The 19,569-nt window shown below is 46.2% G+C and overlaps 9 non-coding genes across 9 annotated transcripts; all 9 read right to left on the bottom strand.

Moving 5' to 3' along the window:
• Positions 1 to 2,110: 2,110 nt before the first annotated feature.
• TRNAW-CCA (transfer RNA tryptophan (anticodon CCA)) lies at positions 2,111 to 2,182 on the bottom strand. The gene has a single exon. It is a non-coding gene; the product is annotated as a tRNA-Trp (tRNA).
• Positions 2,183 to 4,358: 2,176 nt separating this feature from the next.
• Positions 4,359 to 4,430, bottom strand: TRNAW-CCA (transfer RNA tryptophan (anticodon CCA)). The gene has a single exon. It is a non-coding gene; the product is annotated as a tRNA-Trp (tRNA).
• Positions 4,431 to 4,743: 313 nt separating this feature from the next.
• TRNAN-GUU (transfer RNA asparagine (anticodon GUU)) lies at positions 4,744 to 4,817 on the bottom strand. The gene has a single exon. It is a non-coding gene; the product is annotated as a tRNA-Asn (tRNA).
• Positions 4,818 to 6,607: 1,790 nt separating this feature from the next.
• Positions 6,608 to 6,679, bottom strand: TRNAW-CCA (transfer RNA tryptophan (anticodon CCA)). The gene has a single exon. It is a non-coding gene; the product is annotated as a tRNA-Trp (tRNA).
• A 2,177-nt stretch (positions 6,680 to 8,856) lies between these two features.
• TRNAW-CCA (transfer RNA tryptophan (anticodon CCA)) lies at positions 8,857 to 8,928 on the bottom strand. Its single transcript has one exon. It is a non-coding gene; the product is annotated as a tRNA-Trp (tRNA).
• A 2,174-nt stretch (positions 8,929 to 11,102) lies between these two features.
• Positions 11,103 to 11,174, bottom strand: TRNAW-CCA (transfer RNA tryptophan (anticodon CCA)). The gene has a single exon. It is a non-coding gene; the product is annotated as a tRNA-Trp (tRNA).
• A 313-nt stretch (positions 11,175 to 11,487) lies between these two features.
• On the bottom strand, positions 11,488 to 11,561 carry TRNAN-GUU (transfer RNA asparagine (anticodon GUU)). Its single transcript has one exon. It is a non-coding gene; the product is annotated as a tRNA-Asn (tRNA).
• A 6,279-nt stretch (positions 11,562 to 17,840) lies between these two features.
• On the bottom strand, positions 17,841 to 17,912 carry TRNAW-CCA (transfer RNA tryptophan (anticodon CCA)). The gene has a single exon. It is a non-coding gene; the product is annotated as a tRNA-Trp (tRNA).
• Positions 17,913 to 18,225: 313 nt separating this feature from the next.
• TRNAN-GUU (transfer RNA asparagine (anticodon GUU)) lies at positions 18,226 to 18,299 on the bottom strand. The gene has a single exon. It is a non-coding gene; the product is annotated as a tRNA-Asn (tRNA).
• Between the last annotated feature and the right edge of the window lie 1,270 nt (positions 18,300 to 19,569).

Raw genomic sequence — 19,569 nt, forward strand, 5'->3', positions numbered from 1 at the left:
GTAGGAGACGTACATGCACCTGCAGAGCCTCATTGGTTCTTTAGGTAGACTGGCTAGGATAGCTTCCTTCTGTGCATCAGTACACGCTGCAGCCAAACCCTTCCCATGAAGTATTGATGTTTATGAATTGAATGGCAAGTTTTGAAAAACTAAAGCAAGCGAGAAGAATTGCTTGCAGTTTATTGGATTTTTTGGACGTCAGCAGACGAGACCTGCGAGAGGTAAACAGAAGTCCATAGTTGGTCACGATGAATTTTTGAGCCAAAATGCACCGTCCTTGGGTGGGCTTGAACCGCGCTAACCGATTGCGCCACAGAGACTCATGCAGTTCTTACACAGGGGCCTGATTGGTGTGCTGTTTGCTTATGCTTCCCAGGCAACCTGAAAATATTTCTAAAATAGCTCTATTTCCCACAGCAAATCAGGGTATCAAGCACTTCCCTACCTCCCCTAATCCACAAACACAGGGGATTTAGTAGAGGACAGAGCCCATCAACAGTGCACCAAATGTCCTCTGTATAGGCATAACTTGCTATGAGGAGAAAGCCACAGTTGCGCACTTGTGTTAAAAGGGGACAGTAGGCTGAACCCAGAGAACACGGGAGAAATGACTCAGGTTTACTGAGTGGAACACTCTGTGTCTTTGTGCCAAAAACAGCAGCATCTTTTCGGTTAACAGCCGAACGCGCTAACCAATAGCGCCACAGAGACTCACTGGCATGTGTGTTCTGCCTTTGGCCTGATTGCATTGCTATTTTTTTCTGATTGGCAGAAAACCTGAACTTTTTTCTGAAAAAGGCATGCCTCTCTTAGCACTGCAGTGCATTAGACTGCTCCCTTGCTTCCCTGAGTCCCCAAATACACAACCACCTTGGGCACAATAGAAGACACATTCCAGCAGATTTAGCAAGAGTGCACCAAGGATTCTATATGTAGGTACCTTGCTGAGAAGCAAGACCTGCAGTTGCATTCTTCTGTTAAAAGAGGGCAGCAGAGTGCACCAAGAGAACTTGGGGGAAGTAGCTTATGTTAACTACTTGCCATGCTCTTTATAGATCCCTCTGTTTGACTGGGTGAATTCTAATTTCTGGGGTAGAGTAAGCAGCTTTTGGATCTAGATGCTGTGCGCAACAGGAATGCTATATACTGCACTGTACTGCTACTGAAAAGTTACCAATTTTACAGGATGTTCAGGTAAGCTTTGTTTCAGAAAACAACTTGCTAGAGGCACTAAGACAGATTACTGGGACAAAGGAAGAGGGTTTGGGGATTAGCACATCTCCTACGAAAGGTACAGTCACGCCCGAGACAACTCTGAGTGTCACCTCAAATTCTAAGAAATGCAAACTAGGGACCTACGCTTTTTATTGCCAGTGGATCTTTGTGTTTCAGACAAATGGGCACGCCTCCCAGAGCCCCTTGCAATGCACTTAGAGAAAAGGGGGAAGGTGCTGTGAAGCTCTCTCGCTGACAATGTCTCTCTTGTCTATAATGTAACTATGAGAGAGAGAGAAATAGGCAATGCGAGAGTGAAAAAGTAAAATGGAAATGTGTCTACTGAGACCAGTATAAGGGGAAATCCTCACAATCCAGGACCGACAGTTGATTGGGAGGGCGCTTACAGGTTTCCGACACCAGACCGGTACCTGAACTCACAAACCCAAACTGCAAAGTGATGCCCATTGCCACTAGACTGCCGACCCCCTTTCGGGGCCCCAACATATATCCTTTAGTCACACCTAGAGTTCCCAAGACAGTGCAGCATTCAGCGATTACACGAAAATATTGACAGCGCTAGGAGGCCATGCAAATGGCAGAGGTATGCTTTACAAAGCCCACGTAGCGTGCACAAAACAGCACATCAGTCAGGCCCACTTGAAGAGATGGTAAAGAGGAAATACTTCTGCTGCATCCAGTAAAACATAGAGATTGGCCTGCTTTAAAGGTTGACCATGACCTTCATGGGTGTCTGTCAATATGATACTTCCCTGCTGCAAAGCTTACATTCGAAACGCCAGAACAACTAGGCCCAGAGCACAAAGATGCAGTCAGGTTGAAATAACGAGATACTGAAGAGCAATTTTGTATTTCAGAGTGGGAAAAGGAAGTATGACCCCGACGTGATTTGAACACACAACCTTCTGATCTGGAGTCAGACGCACTACCATTGCGCCACGAGGTCCTTGTGGCAATCCACCTGGTGTGTCTGATGACAGAATAAAGGTAGGAGACGTACATGCACCTGCAGAGCCTCATTGCTTCTTTAGGTAGACTGGCTAGGATAGCTTCCTTCTGTGCATCAGTACACGCTGCAGCCAAACCCTTCCCATGAAGTCTTGATGTTTATGAATTGAATGGCAAGTTTTGAAAAACTAAAGCAAGCGAGAAGAATTGCTTACAGTTTATTGGATTTTTTGGACGTCAGCAGACGAGACCTGCGAGACGTAAACAGAAGTTCATAGTTGGTCATGCTGAATTTTTGAGCCAAAATGCATCGTCCCTGGGTGGCTTGAACCACCAACCTTTCGGTTAACAGCCGAACGCGCTAACCGATTGCGCCACAGAGACTCATGCAGTGCTTACACTGGGGCCTGATTGGTGTGCTGTTTGCTTATGCTTCCCAGGCAACCTGAAAATATTTCTAAAATAGCTCTATTTCCCACAGCAAATCAGGGTATCAAGCACTTCCCTACCTCCCATAATCCACAAACACAGGGGATTTAGTAGAGGACAGAGCCCATCAACAGTGCACCAAATGTCCTCTGTGTAGGCATAACTTGCTATGAGGAGAAAGCCACAGTTGCGCACTTGTGTTAAAAGGGGACAGTAGGCTGAACCCAGAGAACACGGGAGAAATGACTCAGGTTTACTGAGTGGAACACTGTGTGTCTTTGTGCCAAAAACAGCAGCGTCTTTTCGGTTAACAGCCGAACGCGCTAACCAATTGTGCCACAGAGACTCACTGGCATGTGTGTTCTGCCTTTGGCCTGATTGCATTGCTATTTTTTTCTGATTGGCAGAAAACCTGAACTTTTTTCTGAAAAAGGCATGCCTCTCTTAGCACTGCAGTGCATTAGACTGCTCCCTTGATTCCCTGAGTCCCCAAATACACAACCACCTTGGGCACAATAGAAGACACATTCCAGTAGATTTAGCAAGAGTGCACCAAGGTTTCTATATGTAGGTACCTTGCTGAGAAGCAAGACCTGCAGTTGCATTCTTCTGTTAAAAGAGGGCAGCAGAGTGCACCAAGAGAACTTGGGGGAAGTAGCTTATGTTAACTACTTGCCATGATCTTTATAGATCCCTCTGTTTGACTGGGTGAATTCTAATTTCTGGGGTAGAGTAAGCAATTTTTGGATCTAGATGCTGTGCGCAACAGGAATGCTATATACTGCACTGTACTGCTACTGAAAAGTTACCAATTTTACAGGATGTTCAGGTAAGCTTTGTTTCAGAAAACAACTTGCTAGAGGCCCTAGGACAGATTACTGGGACAAAGGAAGAGGGTTTGGGGATTAGCACATCTCCTATGAAAGGTACAGTCACGCCCGAGACAACTCTGAGTGCCTCCTCAAATTCTAAGAAATGCGAACTGGGGTCCTACGCCTTTTATTGCCAGTGGATCTTTGTGTTTCAGACAAATGTGCACGCCTCCCAGAGCCCCATGCAATGCACTTAGGGAAATGGGGGAAGGTGCTGTGCAACCCTCTCGCTGACAATGTCTCTCTTGTCTATAATGTATCTATGAGAGAGAGAGAAATAGGCAATGCGAGAGTGAAAAAGTAAAATGGAAATGTGTCTACTGAGACCAGTATAAGGGGAAATCCTCACAATCCAGGACCGACAGTTGATTGGGAGGGCGCTTACAGGTTTCCGACACCAGACCGGTACCTGAACTCACAAACCCAAACTACAAAGTGATGCCCATTGCCACTAGACTGCCGACCCCCTTTCGGGGCCCCAACATATATCCTTTAGTCACACCTAGAGTTCCCAGGACAGTGCAGCATTCAGCGATTGCACGAAAATATTGACAGCGCTAGGAGGCCATGCAAATGGCAGAGATATGCTTTACAAAGCCCACGTAGCGTGCACAAAACAGCACATCAGTCAGGCCCACTTGAAGAGATGGTAAAGAGTAAATACTTCTGCTGCATCCAGTAAAACATAGAGATTGGCCTGCTTTAAAGGTTGGCCATGTCCTTCATGGGTGTCTGTCAATATGATACTTCCCTGCTGCAAAGTTTACATTCGAAACGCCAGAACAACTAGGCCCAGAGCACAAAGATGCAGTCAGGTTGAAATAACGAGATACTGAAGAGCAATTTTATATTTCAGAGTGGGAAAAGCAAATATGACCCCGACGTGATTTGAACACGAAACCTTCTGATCTGGAGTCAGACGCACTACCATTGCGCCACGAGGTCCTTGTGGCAGTTCACCTGGTGTGTCTGATGACAGAATAAAGGTAGGAGACGTACATGGACCTGCAGAGCCTCATTGCTTCTTTAAGTAGACTGGCTAGGCTAGCTTCCTTCTGTGCATCAGTACACGCTGCAGCCAAACCCTTCCCATGAAGTCTTGATGTTTATGAGTTGAATGGCAAGTTTTGAAAATCTAAAGCAAGCGAGAAGAATTGCTTGCAGTTTATTGGATTTTTTGGACGTCAGCAGACGAGACCTGCGAGAGGTAAACAGAAGTTCATAGTTGGTCACGCTGAATTTTTGAGCCAAAATGCACCGTCCCTGGGTGGGCTTGAACCACCAACCTTTCGGTTAACAGCCGAACGCGCTAACCGATTGCACCACAGAGACTCATGCAGTTCTTATACAGGGGCCTGATTGGTGTGCTGTTTGCTTATGCTTCCCAGGCAACCTGAAAATATTTCTAAAATAGCTCTATTTCCCACAGCAAATCAGGGTATCAAGCACTTCCCTACCTCCCCTAATCCACAAACACAGGGGATTTAGTAGAGGACAGAGCCCATCAACAGTGCACCAAATGTCCTCTGTATAGGCATAACTTGCTATGAGGAGAAAGCCACAGTTGCGCACTTGTGTTAAAAGGGGACAGTAGGCTGAACCCAGAGAACACGGGAGAAATGACTCAGGTTTACTGAGTGGAACACTCTGTGTCTTTGTGCCAAAAACAGCAGCATCTTTTCGGTTAACAGCCGAACGCGCTAACCAATTGCGCCACAGAGACTCACTGGCATGTGTGTTCTGCCTTTGGCCTGATTGCATTGCTATTTTTTTCTGATTGGTAGAAAACCTGAACTTTTTTCTGAAAAAGGCATGCCTCTCTTAGCACTGCAGTGCATTAGACTGCTCCCTTGCTTCCCTGAGTCCCCAAATACACAACCACCCTGGGCACAATAGAAGACACATTCCAGCAGATTTAGCAAGAGTGCACCAAGGATTCTATATGTAGGTACCTTGCTGAGAAGCAAGACCTGCAGTTGCATTCTTCTGTTAAAAGAGGGCAGCAGAGTGCACCAAGAGAACTTGGGGGAAGTAGTTTATGTTAACTACTTGCCATGCTCTTTATAGATCCCTCTGTTTGACTGGGTGAATTCTAATTTCTGGGGTAGAGTAAGCAATTTTTGGATCTAGATGCTGTGCGCAACAGGAATGCTATATACTGCACTGTACTGCTACTGAAAAGTTACCAATTTTACAGGATGTTGAGGTAAGCTTTGCTTCAGAAAACAACTTGCTAGAGGCACTAAGACAGATTACTGGGACGAAGGAAGAGGGTTTGGGGATTAGCACATCTCCTATGAAAGGTACAGTCACGCCCGAGACAACTCTGAGTGTCACCTCAAATTCTAAGAAATGCAAACTAGGGACCTACGCTTTTTATTGCCAGTGGATCTTTGTGTTTCAGACAAATGTGCACGCCTCCCAGAGCCCCTTGCAATGCACTTAGGGAAAGGGGGGAAGGTGCTGTGAAGCCCTCTCGCTGACAATGTCTCTCTTGTCTATAATGTAACTATGAGAGAGAGAGAAATAGGCAATGCGAGAGTGAAAAAGTAAAATGGAAATGTGTCTACTGAGACCAGTATAAGGGGAAATCCTCACAATCCAGGACCGACAGTTGATTGGGAGGGCGCTTACATGTTTCCGACACCAGACCGGTACCTGAACTCACAAACCCAAACTGCAAAGTGATGGGCATTGCCACTAGACTGCCGACCCCCTTTCGGGGCCCCAGCATATATCCTTTAGTCACACCTAGAGTTCCCAGGACAGTGCAGCATTCAGCGATTACACGAAAATATTGACAGCGCTAGGAGGCCATGCAAATGGCAGAGGTATGCTTTACAAAGCCCACGTAGCGTGCACAAAACAGCACATCAGTCAGGCCCACTTGAAGAGATGGTAAAGAGGAAATACTTCTGCTGCATCCAGTAAAACATAGAGATTGGCCTGCTTTAAAGGTTGACCATGTCCTTCATGGGTGTCTGTCAATATGATACTTCCCTGCTGCAAAGCTTACATTCGAAACGCCAGAACAACTAGGCCCAGAGCACAAAGATGCAGTCAGGTTGAAATAACGAGATACTGAAGAGCAATTTTATATTTCAGAGTGGGAAAAGCAAATATGACCCCGACGTGATTTGAACACGCAACCTTCTGATCTGGAGTCAAACGCGCTACCATTGCGCCACGAGGTCCTTGTGGCAGTCCACCTGGTGTGTCTGATGACAGAATAAAGGTAGGAGACGTACATGCACCTGCAGAGCCTCATTGCTTCTTTAGGTAGACTGGCTAGGATAGCTTCCTTCTGTGCATCAGTACACGCTGCAGCCAAACCCTTCCCATGAAGTCTTGATGTTTATGAATTGAATGGCAAGTTTTGAAAAATTAAAGCAAGCGAGAAGAATTGCTTACAGTTTATTGGATTTTTTGGACGTCAGCAGACGAGACCTGCGAGAGGTAAACAGAAGTTCATAGTTGGTCATGCTGAATTTTTGAGCCAAAATGCATCGTCCCTGGGTGGGCTTGAACCACCAACCTTTCGGTTAACAGCCGATCGCGCTAAACGATTGCGCCACAGAGACTCATGCAGTGCTTACACTGGGGCCTGATTGGTGTGCTGTTTGCTTATGCTTCCCAGGCAACCTGAAAATATTTCTAAAATAGCTCTATTTCCCACAGCAAATCAGGATATCAAGCACTTCCCTACCTCCCCTAATCCACAAACACAGGGGATTTAGTAGAGGACAGAGCCCATCAACAGTGCACCAAATGTCCTCTGTGTAGGCATAACTTGCTATGAGGAGAAAGCCACAGTTGCGCACTTGTGTTAAAAGGGGACAGTAGGCTGAACCCAGAGAACACGGGAGAAATGACTCAGGTTTACTGAGTGGAACACTCTGTGTCTTTGTGCCAAAAACAGCAGCGTCTTTTCGGTTAACAGCCGAACGCGCTAACCAATTGCGCCACAGAGACTCACTGGCATGTGTGTTCTGCCTTTGGCCTGATTGCATTGCTATTTTCTTCTGATTGGCAGAAAACCTGAACTTTTTTCTGAAAAAGGCATGCCTCTCTTAGCACTCCAGTGCATTAGACTGCTCCCTTGCTTCCCTGAGTCCCCAAATACACAACCACCCTGGGCACAATAGAAGACACATTCCAGCAGATTTAGCAAGAGTGCACCAAGGATTCTATATGTAGGTACCTTGCTGAGAAGCAAGACCTGCAGTTGCATTCTTCTGTTAAAAGAGGGCAGCAGAGTGCACCAAGAGAACTTGGGGGAAGTAGCTTATGTTAACTACTTGCCATGATCTTTATAGATCCCTCTGTTTGACTGGGTGAATTCTAATTTCTGGGGTAGAGTAAGCAATTTTTGGATCTAGATGCTGTGCGCAACAGGAATGCTATATACTGCACTGTACTGCTACTGAAAAGTTACCAATTTTACAGGATGTTCAGGTAAGCTTTGTTTCAGAAAACAACTTGCTAGAGGCACTAAGAAAGATTACTGGGACAAAGGAAGAGGGTTTGGGGATTAGCACATCTCCTATGAAAGGTACAGTCACGCCCGAGACAACTCTGAGTGTCACCTCAAATTCTAAGAAATGCAAACTAGGGACCTACGCTTTTTATTGCCAGTGGATCTTTGTGTTTCAGACAAATGTGCACGCCTCCCAGAGCCCCTTGCAATGCACTTAGGGAAATGGGGGAAGGTGCTGTGAAGCCCTCTCGCTGACAATGTCTCTCTTGTCTATAATGTATCTATGAGAGAGAGAGAAATAGGCAATGCGAGAGTGAAAAAGTAAAATGGAAATGTGTCTACTGAGACCAGTATAAGGGGAAATCCTCACAATCCAGGACCGACAGTTGATTGGGAGGGCGCTTACAGGTTTCCGACACCAGACCGGTACCTGAACTCACAAACCCAAACTGCAAAGTGATGGGCATTGCCACTAGACTGCCGACCCCCTTTCGGGGGCCCAGCATATATCCTTTAGTCACACCTAGAGTTCCCAGGACAGTGCAGCATTCAGCGATTACACGAAAATATTGACAGCGCTAGGAGGCCATGCAAATGGCAGAGGTATGCTTTACAAAGCCCACGTAGCGTGCACAAAACAGCACATCAGTCAGGCCCACTTGAAGAGATGGTAAAGAGGAAATACTTCTGCTGCATCCAGTAAAACATAGAGATTGGCCTGCTTTAAAGGTTGACCATGTCCTTCATGGGTGTCTGTCAATATGATACTTCCCTGCTGCAAAGCTTACATTCGAAACGCCAGAACAACTAGGCCCAGAGCACAAAGATGCAGTCAGGTTGAAATAACGAGATACTGAAGAGCAATTTTATATTTCAGAGTGGGAAAAGGAAGTATGACCACGACGTGATTTGAACACACAAACTTCTGATCTGGAGTCAGACGCGCTACCATTGCGCCACGAGGTCCTTGTGGCAGTCCACCTGGTGTGTCTGATGACAGAATAAAGGTAGGAGACGTACATGCACCTGCAGAGCCTCATTGCTTCTCTTAAGTAGACTGGCTAGGATAGCTTCCTTCTGTGCATCAGTACACGCTGCAGCCAAACCCTTCCCATGAAGTCTTGATGTTTATGAATTGAATGGCAAGTTTTGAAAAACTAAAGCAAGCGAGAAGAATTGCTTGCAGTTTATTGGATTTTTTGGACGTCAGCAGACGAGACCTGCGAGAGGTAAACAGAAGTCCATAGTTGGTCACGCTGAATTTTTGAGCCAAAATGCACCGTCCCTGGGTGGGCTTGAACCACCAACCTTTCGGTTAACAAACGCGCTAACCGATTGCGCCACAGAGACTCATGCAGTTCTTACACAGGGGCCTGATTGGTGTGCTGTTTGCTTATGCTTCCCAGGCAACCTGAAAATATTTCTAAAATAGCTCTATTTCCCACAGCAAATCAGGGTATCAAGCACTTCCCTACCTCCCCTAATCCACAAACACAGGGGATTTAGTAGAGGACAGAGCCCATCAACAGTGCACCAAATGTCCTCTGTATAGGCATAACTTGCTATGAGGAGAAAGCCACAGTTGCGCACTTGTGTTAAAAGGGGACAGTAGGCTGAACCCAGAGAACACGGGAGAAATGACTCAGGTTTACTGAGTGGAACACTCTGTGTCTTTGTGCCAAAAACAGCAGCGTCTTTTCGGTTAACAGCCGAACGCGCTAACCAATTGCGCCACAGAGACTCACTGGCATGTGTGTTCTGCCTTTGGCCTGATTGCATTGCTATTTTTTTCTGATTGGCAGAAAACCTGAACTTTTTTCTGAAAAAGGCATGCCTCTCTTAGCACTGCAGTGCATTAGACTGCTCCCTTGCTTCCCCGAGTCCCCAAATACACAACCACCCTGGGCACAATAGAAGACACATTCCAGCAGATTTAGCAAGAGTGCACCAAGGATTCTATATGTAGGTACCTTGCTGAGAAGCAAGACCTGCAGTTGCATTCTTCTGTTAAAAGAGGGCAGCAGAGTGCACCAAGAGAACTTGGGGGAAGTAGCTTATGTTAACTACTTGCCATGCTCTTTATAGATCCCTCTGTTTGACTGGGTGAATTCTAATTTCTGGGGTAGAGTAAGCAATTTTTGGATCTAGATGCTGTGCGCAACAGGAATGCTATATACTGCACTTTACTGCTACTGAAAAGTTACCAATTTTACAGGATGTTCAGGTAAGCTTTGTTTCAGAAAACAACTTGCTAGAGGCACTAAGACAGATTACTGGGACAAAGGAAGAGGGTTTGGGGATTAGCACATCTCCTATGAAAGGTACAGTCACGCCCGAGACAACTCTGAGTGTCACCTCAAATTCTAAGAAATGCAAACTAGGGACCTACGCTTTTTATTGCCAGTGGATCTTTGTGTTTCAGACAAATGTGCACGCCTCCCAGAGCCCCTTGCAATGCACTTAGGGAAAGGGGGGAAGGTGCTGTGAAGCCCTCTCGCTGACAATGTCTCTCTTGTCTATAATGTAACTATGAGAGAGAGAGAAATAGGCAATGCGAGAGTGAAAAAGTAAAATGGAAATGTGTCTACTGAGACCAGTATAAGGGGAAATCCTCACAATCCAGGACCGACAGTTGATTGGGAGGGCGCTTACAGGTTTCCGACACCAGACCGGTACCTGAACTCACAAACCCAAACTGCAATGTGATGGGCATTGCCACTAGACTGCCGACCCCCTTTCGGGGCCCCAGCATATATCCTTTAGTCACACCTAGAGTTCCCAGGACAGTGCAGCATTCAGCGATTACACGAAAATATTGACAGCGCTAGGAGGCCATGCAAATGGCAGAGGTATGCTTTACAAAGCCCACGTAGCGTGCACAAAACAGCACATCAGTCAGGCCCACTTGAAGAGATGGTAAAGAGGAAATACTTCTGCTGCATCCAGTAAAACATAGAGATTGGCCTGCTTTAAAGGTTGACCATGTCCTTCATGGGTGTCTGTCAATATGATACTTCCCTGCTGCAAAGCTTACATTCGAAACGCCAGAACAACTAGGCCCAGAGCACAAAGATGCAATCAGGTTGAAATAACGAGATACTGAAGAGCAATTTTGTATTTCAGAGTGGGAAAAGCAAATATGACCCCGACGTGATTTGAACACGCAACCTTCTGATCTGGAGTCAGACACGCTACCATTGCGCCACAAGGTCCTTGTGGCAGTCCACCTGGTGTGTCTGATGACAGAATAAAGGTAGGAGACGTACATGCACCTGCAGAGGCTCATTGCTTCTTTAAGTAGACTGGCTAGGATAGCTTCCTTCTGTGCATCAGTACACGCTGCAGCCAAACCCTTCCCATGAAGTCTTGATGTTTATGAATTGAATGGCAAGTTTTGAAAAACTAAAGCAAGCGAGAAGAATTGCTTATAGTTTATTGGATTTTTTGGACGTCAGCAGACGAGACCTGCGAGAGGTAAACAGAAGTTCATAGTTGGTCATGCTGAATTTTTGAGCCAAAATGCATCGTCCCTGGGTGGGCTTGAACCACCAACCTTTCGGTTAACAGCCGAACGCGCTAACCGATTGCGCCACAGAGACTCATGCAGTGCTTACACTGGGGCCTGATTGGTGTGCTGTTTGCTTATGCTTCCCAGGCAACCTGAAAATATTTCTAAAATAGCTCTATTTCCCACAGCAAATCAGGGTATCAAGCACTTCCCTACCTCCCCTAATCCACAAACACAGGGGATTTAGTAGAGGACAGAGCCCATCAACAGTGCACCAAATGTCCTCTGTGTAGGCATAACTTGCTATGAGGAGAAAGCCACAGTTGCGCACTTGTGTTAAAAGGGGACAGTAGGCTGAACCCAGAGAACACGGGAGAAATGACTCAGGTTTACTGAGTGGAACACTCTGTGTCTTTGTGCCCAAAACAGCAGCGTCTTTTCAGTTAACAGCCGAACGCGCTAACCAATTGCGCCACAGAGACTCACTGGCATGTGTGTTCTGCCTTTGGCCTGATTGCATTGCTCTTTTTTCTGATTGGCAGAAAACCTGAACTTTTTTCTGAAAAAGGCATGCCTCTCTTAGCACCGCAGTGCATTAGACTGCTCCCTTGCTTCCCTGAGTCCCCAAATACACAACCACCTTGGGCACAATAGAAGACACATTCCAGCAGATTTAGCAAGAGTGCACCAAGGTTTCTATATGTAGGTACCTTGCTGAGAAGCAAGACCTGCAGTTGCATTCTTCTGTTAAAAGAGGGCAGCAGAGTGCACCAAGAGAACTTGGGGGAAGTAGCTTATGTTAACTACTTGCCATGATCTTTATAGATCCCTCTGTTTGACTGGGTGAATTCTAATTTCTGGGGTAGAGTAAGCCATTTTTGGATCTAGATGCTGTGCGCAACAGGAATGCTATATACTGCACTGTACTGCTACTGAAAAGTTACCAATTTTACAGGATGTTCAGGTAAGCTTTGTTTCAGAAAACAACTTGCTAGAGGCCCTAGGACAGATTACTGGGACAAAGGAAGAGGGTTTGGGGATTAGCACATCTCCTATGAAAGGTACAGTCACGCCCAAGACAACTCTGAGTGCCTCCTCAAATTCTAAGAAAGGCGAACTGGGGTCCTACGCCTTTTATTGCCAGTGGATCTTTGTGTTTCAGACAAATGTGCACGCCTCCCAGAGCCCCATGCAATGCACTTAGGGAAATGGGGGAAGGTGCTGTGCAACCCTCTCGCTGACAATGTCTCTCTTGTCTATAATGTATCTATGAGAGAGAGAGAAATAGGCAATGCGAGAGTGAAAAAGTAAAATGGAAATGTGTCTACTGAGACCAGTATAAGGGGAAATCCTCACAATCCAGGACCGACAGTTGATTGGGAGGGCGCTTACAGGTTTCCGACACCAGACCGGTACCTGAACTCACAAACCCAAACTGCAAAGTGATGCCCATTGCCACTAGACTGCCGACCCCCTTTCGGGGCCCCAACATATATCCTTTAGTCACACCTAGAGTTCCCAGGACAGTGCAGCATTCAGCGATTACACGAAAATATTGACAGCGCTAGGAGGCCATGCAAATGGCAGAGGTATGCTTTACAAAGCCCACGTAGCGTGCACAAAACAGCACATCAGTCAGGCCCACTTGAAGAGATGGTAAAGAGGAAATACTTCTGCTGCATCCAGTAAAACATAGAGATTGGCCTGCTTTAAAGGTTGACCATGTCCTTCATGGGTGTCTGTCAATATGATACTTCCCTGCTGCAAAGCTTACATTCGAAACGCCAGAACAACTAGGCCCAGAGCACAAAGATGCAGTCAGGTTGAAATAACGAGATACTGAAGATCAATTTTATATTTCAGAGTGGGAAAAGCAAATATGCTCCCGACGTGATTTGAAAAACGCAACCTTCTGATCTGGAGTCAGACGCGCTACCATTGCACCACGAGGTCCTTGTGGCAATCCACCTGGTGTGTCTGATGACAGAATAAAGGTAGGAGACGTGCATGGACCTGCAGAGCCTCATTGCTTCTTTAAGTAGACTGGCTAGGATAGCTTCCTTCTGTGCATCAGTACACGCTGCAGCCAAACCCTTCCCATGAAGTCTTGATGTTTATGAATTGAATGGCAAGTTTTGAAAAACTAAAGCAAGCAAGAAGAATTGCTTGCAGTTTATTGGATTTTTTGGACGTCAGCAGACGAGACCTGCGAGAGGTAAACAGAAGTCCATAGTTGGTCACGCTGAATTTTTGAGCCAAAATGCACCGTCCCTGGGTGGGCTTGAACCACCAACCTTTCGGTTAACAAACGCGCTAACCGATTGCGCCACAGAGACTCATGCAGTTCTTACACAGGGGCCTGATTGGTGTGCTGTTTGCTTATGCTTCCCAGGCAACCTGAAAATATTTCTAAAATAGCTCTATTTCCCACAGCAAATCAGGGTATCAAGCACTTCCCTACCTCCCCTAATCCACAAACACAGGGGATTTAGTAGAGGACAGAGCCCATCAACAGTGCACCAAATGTCCTCTGTGTAGGCATAACTTGCTATGAGGAGAAAGCCACAGTTGCGCACTTGTGTTAAAAGGGGACAGTAGGCTGAACCCAGAGAACACGGGAGAAATGACTCAGGTTTACTGAGTGGAACACTCTGTGTCTTTGTGCCAAAAACAGCAGCGTCTTTTCGGTTAACAGCCGAACGCGCTAACCAATTGCGCCACAGAGACTCACTGGCATGTGTGTTCTGCCTTTGGCCTGATTGCATTGCTATTTTTTTCTGATTGGCAGAAAACCTGAACTTTTTTCTGAAAAAGGCATGCCTCTCTTAGCACTGCAGTGCAATAGACTGCTCCCTTGCTTCCCCGAATCCCCAAATACACAACCACCCTGGGCACAATAGAAGACAGATTCCAGCAGATTTAGCAAGATTGCACCAAGGATTCTATATGTAGGTACCTTGCTGAGAAGCAAGACCTGCAGTTGCATTCTTCTGTTAAAAGAGGGCAGCAGAGTGCACCAAGAGAACTTGGGGGAAGTAGCTATGTTAACTACTTGCCATGCTCTTTATAGATCCCTCTGTTTGACTGGGTGAATTCTAATTTCTGGGGTAGAGTAAGCAATTTTTGGATCTAGATGCTGTGCGCAACAGGAATGCTATATACTGCACTTTACTGCTACTGAAAAGTTACCAATTTTACAGGATGTTCAGGTAAGCTTTGTTTCAGAAAACAACTTGCTAGAGGCCCTAGGACAGATTACTGGGACAAAGGAAGAGGGTTTGGGGATTAGCACATCTCCTATGAAAGGTACAGTCACGCCCAAGACAACTCTGAGTGCCTCCTCAAATTCTAAGAAAGGCGAACTGGGGTCCTACGCCTTTTATTGCCAGTGGATCTTTGTGTTTCAGACAAATGTGCACGCCTCCCAGAGCCCCATGCAATGCACTTAGGGAAATGGGGGAAGGTGCTGTGCAACCCTCTCGCTGACAATGTCTCTCTTGTCTATAATGTATCTATGAGAGAGAGAGAAATAGGCAATGCGAGAGTGAAAAAGTAAAATGGAAATGTGTCTACTGAGACCAGTATAAGGGGAAATCCTCACAATCCAGGACCGACAGTTGATTGGGAGGGCGCTTACAGGTTTCCGACACCAGACCGGTACCTGAACTCACAAACCCAAACTGCAAAGTGATGCCCATTGCCACTAGACTGCCGACCCCCTTTCGGGGCCCCAACATATATCCTTTAGTCACACCTAGAGTTCCCAGGACAGTGCAGCATTCAGCGATTACACGAAAATATTGACAGCGCTAGGAGGCCATGCAAATGGCAGAGGTATGCTTTACAAAGCCCACGTAGCGTGCACAAAACAGCACATCAGTCAGGCCCACTTGAAGAGATGGTAAAGAGGAAATACTTCTGCTGCATCCAGTAAAACATAGAGATTGGCCTGCTTTAAAGGTTGACCATGTCCTTCATGGGTGTCTGTCAATATGATACTTCCCTGCTGCAAAGCTTACATTCGAAACGCCAGAACAACTAGGCCCAGAGCACAAAGATGCAGTCAGGTTGAAATAACGAGATACTGAAGATCAATTTTATATTTCAGAGTGGGAAAAGCAAATATGCTCCCGACGTGATTTGAAAAACGCAACCTTCTGATCTGGAGTCAGACGCGCTACCATTGCGCCACGAGGTCCTTGTGGCAATCCACCTGGTGTGTCTGATGACAGAATAAAGGTAGGAGACGTGCATGGACCTGCAGAGCCTCATTGCTTCTTTAAGTAGACTGGCTAGGATAGCTTCCTTCTGTGCATCAGTACACGCTGCAGCCAAACCCTTCCCATGAAGTCTTGATGTTTATGAATTGAATGGCAAGTTTTGAAAAACTAAAGCAAGCAAGAAGAATTGCTTGCAGTTTATTGGATTTTTTGGACGTCAGCAGACGAGACCTGCGAGAGGTAAACAGAAGTCCATAGTTGGTCACGCTGAATTTTTGAGCCAAAATGCACCGTCCCTGGGTGGGCTTGAACCACCAACCTTTCGGTTAACAAACGCGCTAACCGATTGCGCCACAGAGACTCATGCAGTTCTTACACAGGGGCCTGATTGGTGTGCTGTTTGCTTATGCTTCCCAGGCAACCTGAAAATATTTCTAAAATAGCTCTATTTCCCACAGCAAATCAGGGTATCAAGCACTTCCCTACCTCCCCTAATCCACAAACACAGGGGATTTAGTAGAGGACAGAGCCCATCAACAGTGCACCAAATGTCCTCTGTGTAGGCATAACTTGCTATGAGGAGAAAGCCACAGTTGCGCACTTGTGTTAAAAGGGGACAGTAGGCTGAACCCAGAGAACACGGGAGAAATGACTCAGGTTTACTGAGTGGAACACTCTGTGTCTTTGTGCCAAAAACAGCAGCGTCTTTTCGGTTAACAGCCGAACGCGCTAACCAATTGCGCCACAGAGACTCACTGGCATGTGTGTTCTGCCTTTGGCCTGATTGCATTGCTATTTTTTTCTGATTGGCAGAAAACCTGAACTTTTTTCTGAAAAAGGCATGCCTCTCTTAGCACTGCAGTGCATTAGACTGCTCCCTTGCTTCCCCGAATCCCCAAATACACAACCACCCTGGGCACAATAGAAGACAGATTCCAGCAGATTTAGCAAGATTGCACCAAGGATTCTATATGTAGGTACCTTGCTGAGAAGCAAGACCTGCAGTTGCATTCTTCTGTTAAAAGAGGGCAGCAGAGTGCACCAAGAGAACTTGGGGGAAGTAGCTATGTTAACTACTTGCCATGCTCTTTATAGATCCCTCTGTTTGACTGGGTGAATTCTAATTTCTGGGGTAGAGTAAGCAATTTTTGGATCTAGATGCTGTGCGCAACAGGAATGCTATATACTGCACTGTACTGCTACTGAAAAGTTACCAATTTTACAGGATGTTCAGGTAAGCTTTGTTTCAGAAAACAACTTGCTAGAGGCCCTAGGACAGATTACTGGGACAAAGGAAGAGGGTTTGGGGATTAGCACATCTCCTATGAAAGGTACAGTCACGCCCGAGACAACTCTGAGTGCCTCCTCAAATTCTAAGAAATGCGAACTGGGGTCCTACGCCTTTTATTGCCAGTGGATCTTTGTGTTTCAGACAAATGTGCACGCCTCCCAGAGCCCCATGCAATGCACTTAGGGAAATGGGGGAAGGTGCTGTGCAACCCTCTCGCTGACAATGTCTCTCTTGTCTATAATGTATCTATGAGAGAGAGAGAAATAGGCAATGCGAGAGTGAAAAAGTAAAATGGAAATGTGTCTACTGAGACCAGTATAAGGGGAAATCCTCACAATCCAGGACCGACAGTTGATTGGGAGGGCGCTTACAGGTTTCCGACACCAGACCGGTACCTGAACTCACAAACCCAAACTACAAAGTGATGCCCATTGCCACTAGACTGCCGACCCCCTTTCGGGGCCCCAACATATATCCTTTAGTCACACCTAGAGTTCCCAGGACAGTGCAGCATTCAGCGATTGCACGAAAATATTGACAGCGCTAGGAGGCCATGCAAATGGCAGAGATATGCTTTACAAAGCCCACGTAGCGTGCACAAAACAGCACATCAGTCAGGCCCACTTGAAGAGATGGTAAAGAGTAAATACTTCTGCTGCATCCAGTAAAACATAGAGATTGGCCTGCTTTAAAGGTTGGCCATGTCCTTCATGGGTGTCTGTCAATATGATACTTCCCTGCTGCAAAGTTTACATTCGAAACGCCAGAACAACTAGGCCCAGAGCACAAAGATGCAGTCAGGTTGAAATAACGAGATACTGAAGAGCAATTTTATATTTCAGAGTGGGAAAAGCAAATATGACCCCGACGTGATTTGAACACGAAACCTTCTGATCTGGAGTCAGACGCACTACCATTGCGCCACGAGGTCCTTGTGGCAGTTCACCTGGTGTGTCTGATGACAGAATAAAGGTAGGAGACGTACATGGACCTGCAGAGCCTCATTGCTTCTTTAAGTAGACTGGCTAGGCTAGCTTCCTTCTGTGCATCAGTACACGCTGCAGCCAAACCCTTCCCATGAAGTCTTGATGTTTATGAGTTGAATGGCAAGTTTTGAAAATCTAAAGCAAGCGAGAAGAATTGCTTGCAGTTTATTGGATTTTTTGGACGTCAGCAGACGAGACCTGCGAGAGGTAAACAGAAGTTCATAGTTGGTCACGCTGAATTTTTGAGCCAAAATGCACCGTCCCTGGGTGGGCTTGAACCACCAACCTTTCGGTTAACAGCCGAACGCGCTAACCGATTGCACCACAGAGACTCATGCAGTTCTTATACAGGGGCCTGATTGGTGTGCTGTTTGCTTATGCTTCCCAGGCAACCTGAAAATATTTCTAAAATAGCTCTATTTCCCACAGCAAATCAGGGTATCAAGCACTTCCCTACCTCCCCTAATCCACAAACACAGGGGATTTAGTAGAGGACAGAGCCCATCAACAGTGCACCAAATGTCCTCTGTATAGGCATAACTTGCTATGAGGAGAAAGCCACAGTTGCGCACTTGTGTTAAAAGGGGACAGTAGGCTGAACCCAGAGAACACGGGAGAAATGACTCAGGTTTACTGAGTGGAACACTCTGTGTCTTTGTGCCAAAAACAGCAGCATCTTTTCGGTTAACAGCCGAACGCGCTAACCAATTGCGCCACAGAGACTCACTGGCATGTGTGTTCTGCCTTTGGCCTGATTGCATTGCTATTTTTTTCTGATTGGTAGAAAACCTGAACTTTTTTCTGAAAAAGGCATGCCTCTCTTAGCACTGCAGTGCATTAGACTGCTCCCTTGCTTCCCTGAGTCCCCAAATACACAACCACCCTGGGCACAATAGAAGACACATTCCAGCAGATTTAGCAAGAGTGCACCAAGGATTCTATATGTAGGTACCTTGCTGAGAAGCAAGACCTGCAGTTGCATTCTTCTGTTAAAAGAGGGCAGCAGAGTGCACCAAGAGAACTTGGGGGAAGTAGTTTATGTTAACTACTTGCCATGCTCTTTATAGATCCCTCTGTTTGACTGGGTGAATTCTAATTTCTGGGGTAGAGTAAGCAATTTTTGGATCTAGATGCTGTGCGCAACAGGAATGCTATATACTGCACTGTACTGCTACTGAAAAGTTACCAATTTTACAGGATGTTGAGGTAAGCTTTGCTTCAGAAAACAACTTGCTAGAGGCACTAAGACAGATTACTGGGACGAAGGAAGAGGGTTTGGGGATTAGCACATCTCCTATGAAAGGTACAGTCACGCCCGAGACAACTCTGAGTGTCACCTCAAATTCTAAGAAATGCAAACTAGGGACCTACGCTTTTTATTGCCAGTGGATCTTTGTGTTTCAGACAAATGTGCACGCCTCCCAGAGCCCCTTGCAATGCACTTAGGGAAAGGGGGGAAGGTGCTGTGAAGCCCTCTCGCTGACAATGTCTCTCTTGTCTATAATGTAACTATGAGAGAGAGAGAAATAGGCAATGCGAGAGTGAAAAAGTAAAATGGAAATGTGTCTACTGAGACCAGTATAAGGGGAAATCCTCACAATC

The sequence above is a fragment of the Ambystoma mexicanum genome, chromosome 11, assembly GCF_040938575.1.
Source record: "Ambystoma mexicanum isolate Mex_15411 chromosome 11, UKY_AmexF1_1, whole genome shotgun sequence".
NCBI lineage: Eukaryota > Metazoa > Chordata > Amphibia > Caudata > Ambystomatidae > Ambystoma > Ambystoma mexicanum.